At 40.0% G+C, this 4,117-nt stretch overlaps 1 non-coding gene across 1 annotated transcript; it reads left to right on the top strand.

Moving 5' to 3' along the window:
• The first annotated feature begins 2,301 nt into the window (after positions 1-2,301).
• LOC130959049 (small nucleolar RNA R71) lies at positions 2,302-2,409 on the top strand. Its single transcript, XR_009078145.1, has one exon. It is a non-coding gene; the product is annotated as a small nucleolar RNA R71 (small nucleolar RNA).
• The last annotated feature ends 1,708 nt before the right edge of the window (positions 2,410-4,117 follow it).

Raw genomic sequence — 4,117 nt, 5'->3', positions numbered from 1 at the left:
TTGCTCGTCCTCGAGCAAAAGAAGAAAGAAGAGAGTAGAAGAAGAAGAAATGAGGAAGAGGGAGATGGTGGTGTATTCGGCCAAATAAGGGGAGAAGTGTTGTTTTGGTTGGTGAATGGGGGAAGAAGAGAGAGAGTGGTGGTGGGGTTGGTGGGGATCCTGTGGGGTCCACAGATCCTGTGGTGTCAAGGAAAAGTCATCCCTGCACCAAATGTTGCTCAAAATCACGTTTTGAGCCATTTCTGGCGTTAAACGCCGGGCTGGTGCCCATTCCTGGCGTTTAACGCCAGGTTCTTGCCCTTTTCTGGCGTTTAACGCCAGTCTGGTGCCCCTTTCTGGCGTTAAACGCCCAGAATGGTGCCAGACTGGGCGTTAAACGCCCAACTGCTAGGTTTACTGGCGTTTGAACGCCAGCAACATCTTCCTCCAGGGTGTGCTGTTTTTCTTCCTGTTTTTCATTTTGTTTTGCTTTTCAATGGATTTTGTGACTTCTTTGATCATCAACCTACAAAAAAACATAAAATAACAAAAGAAATATAAATTATAATCATTGGGTTGCCTCCCAACAAGCGCTTCTTTAATGTCAGTAGCTTGACAGAGGGCTCTCATGGAGCCTCACAGATACTCAGAGCAATGTTGGAACCTCCCAACACCAAACTTAGAGTTTGAATGTGGGGGTTCAACACCAAATTTAGAGTTTGGTTGTGGCCTCCCAACACCAAACTTAGAGTTTGACTGTGGGGGCTCTTCTTGACTCTGATTTGAGAGAAGCTCTTCATACTTCAGCTCTATGGTGACAGAGGGATATCCTTGAGCCTTAAACACAAAGGATTCTTCATTCACTTGAATGATCAGTTCACCTCCATCAACATCAATCACAGCCTTTGCTGTGGCTAGGAAGGGTCTGCCAAGGATGATGGTTTCATCCATGCACTTCCCAGTCTCTAGGACTATGAAATCAGCAGGAATGTAGTGGTCTTCAACCTTTACCAAAACATTCTCTACAAGTCCATGAGCTTATTTTCTTGAGTTGTCTGCCATCTCTAATGAGATTCTTGCAGCTTGTACCTCAAAGATCCCTAGTTTCTCCATTACTGAGAGAGGCATGAGGTTTACACTTGACCCTAAGTCACACAGGGCCTTCTTGAAGGTCATGGTGCCTATGGTACAAGGTATGGAAAACTTCCCAGGATCTTGTCTCTTTTGAGGTAATTTCTGCCTAGACAAGTCATCCAGTTCTTTGGTGAGCAAAGGAGGTTCATCCTCCCAAGTCTCATTTCTAAATAACTTGTCATTTAGCTTCATGATTGCTTCAAGGTACTTAGCAACTTGCTCTTCAGTGACATACTCATCCTCTTCAGAGGAAGAATACTCATCAGAGCTCATGAAAGGCAGAAGTAAGTCCAATGGAATCTCTATGGTCTCATTTTGAGTCCCAGATTCCCATGGTTCCTCATTGGGGAACTCATTGGAGGCTAGTGCACGCCCATTGAGGTCTTCCTCAGTGGCGTTCACTGCCTCTCCATCCTCTCTAAATTCGGCCATATTGATGGCTTTGCACTCTCCTTTTGGATTTTCTTCTGTGTTGCTTGGGAGAGTACTTGGAGGGAGTTCAGTAACTTTCTTGCTCAGCTGTCCCACTTGTCCTTCCAAATTTCTAATGGAGGACCTTGTTTCATTCATGAAACTTTGAGTGGTTTTGATTAGATCAAAGACCATGGTTGCTAAGTCAGAGGGGTTCTGCTTAGGATTCTCTGTCTGTTGCTGAGAAGATGATGGAAAAGGTTTGCCATTGTTAAACCTGTTTCTTCCACCATTATTATTGAAACCTTGTTGAGGTCTCTCTTGATTCTTCCATGAGAGATTTGGATGATTTCTCCATGAAGAATTATAGGTGTTACCATAGGGTTCTCCTAGGTAATTCACCTCTTCCATTGAAGGGTTCTCAGGATCATAAGCTTCTTTCTCAGATGAAGCCTCCTTAGTACTGCGTGGTGCATTTTGCATTCCAGATAGACTTTGAGAAATCAAATTGACTTGTTGAGTCAATATTTTATTCTGAGCCAAAATGGCGTTCAGAGTGTCAATCTCAAGAACTCCTTTCTTCTGACTAGTTCCATTGTTCACAGGATTCCTTTCAGAAGTGTACATGAATTGGTTATTTGCAACCATTTCAATGAGCTCTTGAGCCTCTGTAGGCGTCTTCTTCAGATGAAGAGATCCTCCAGCAGAGCTATCCAAAGACATCTTGGATAGTTCAGAGAGACCATCATAGAAAATACCTGTGATGCTCCATTCAGAAAGCATGTCAGAAGGACATTTTCTGATCAATTGTTTGTATCTTTCCCAAGCTTCATAGAGGGATTCACCATCCTTCTGTCTGAAGGTTTGGACTTCCACTCTAAGCTTACTCCATCTTTGTGGTGGAAAGAACTTTGCCAAGAAGGCATTGACTAGCTTTTCCCAAGAGTCCAGGCTTTCTTTAGGTTGAGAGTCCAACCATATTCTAGCTTTGTCTCTTACAGCAAAAGGGAATAGCATCAGTCTATAGACCTCAGGGTCAACCCCATTAGTCTTGACTGTGTCACAGATTTGCAAGAATTCAGCTAAGAACTGATGAGGATCTTCCATTGGAAGTCCATGGAACTTGCAATTCTGTTGCATTAGAGAAACTAATTGAGGCTTAAGCTCAAAGTTGTTTGCTCCAATGGCAGGGATAGAGATGCTTCTCCCATAAAAATCAGGGGTAGGTGCAGTAAAGTCACCCAGCACCTTCCTTGCATTGTTGGCATTGTTGTTGTTTTCGGCTGCCATGGGTTCTTCTTCCTCGAAGAATTCGGTCAGGTCCTCTAAAGAGAGTTGTGCTTTGGCTTCTCTTAGCTTTCTCTTCAAGGTCCTTTCGGGTTCAGGGTCAGCTTCAACAAGAATGCCTTTGTCTTTGCTCCTGCTCATATGAAAGAGAAGAGAACAAGAAAATGTGGAATCCTCTATGTCACAGTATAGAGATTCCTTGAGGTGTCAGAGGGAAAGAGAAATAGAAAGAAGAAGGAGAAGAAGAATTCGAACTTTACTTAGGTAAGGTTCGAATTGTGCATTGAGAAGGAGTGGTACTCCATAAATAGAAGGATGTGAGAAGGAGGGAAGAAGATTTTTGAAATTAAATTAAAATATTTTGAAAACATTTTTGAAAAATATTAATTGATTTTCGAAAATCAAAGTGGAAAAGAAACCAAGTGATTTTTGAAAAAGATTTTTAAATTGGAAATCAAAAAGATTTGATTGAAAACTATTTTGAAAAAGATGTGGTTAAGAAGATATGATTGAAAAGTTATGGTTTTAAAAAGATTTGATTTGAAAACAATTTTAAAAGATATGATTTGAAAACAATTTTAAAAAAAGATATGATTTTAAAAATTAATGACTTGCCTAACAAGAAAAGATATGATTCAAACATAAAACCTTCCTCAACAGAAAAGGCAAAAAAAATGTTCAATCAAATCATTGATTGTTAGTAAGTATCTTTGAAAAAGGAAAGAAATTGATTTTGAAAACATTTGATTGAAAAGATATGATTTGAAAAAGATTTGATTTTGAAAAACTTTGAAAACTTGAAAAAAAATTGATTTGAAAACAAAATCTTCCCCTTAGCACCATCCTGGCGTTAAACGCCCAGAATGTATCCATTCTGGCGTTTAACGCCCAAAATGCACCCTTTTTGGGCGTTAAACGCCAACAGGTACTGGCTGGCGTTTAAACCGCCAGTCTGCCTTCTTCACTGGGCATTTTTGAATGCCCAGCTTTTCTGTATAATTCCTCTGCAGTATGTTCTGAATCTTCAATTCTCTGTATTATTGACTTGAAAAGACACAAATTAAAATATTTTGGATTTTTTTTTATAATCAAATCAACAAGAATCAAATAACAATGCATGCAAGACTCCAAACTTAGCAGTTTGTGTACTACTGACACTGTATGAGACACATAAACACTCAAGTCAAAAGAATTCAAGATCAGAGTAAGAAATCATCAAGAATTACTTGAAGATCCTTAAGACACAGAATGAATGCATGCAATTGACACCAAACTTAAGATGAACACTAGACTCAAGCAAGAAATA

Source organism: Arachis stenosperma, chromosome 10 (assembly GCF_014773155.1).
Source record: "Arachis stenosperma cultivar V10309 chromosome 10, arast.V10309.gnm1.PFL2, whole genome shotgun sequence".
NCBI classification, from domain to species: domain Eukaryota; kingdom Viridiplantae; phylum Streptophyta; class Magnoliopsida; order Fabales; family Fabaceae; genus Arachis; species Arachis stenosperma.
The sequence above is the reverse complement of the archived record's forward strand: the minus strand, read 5'-3'. Positions and strand labels throughout refer to the sequence as shown.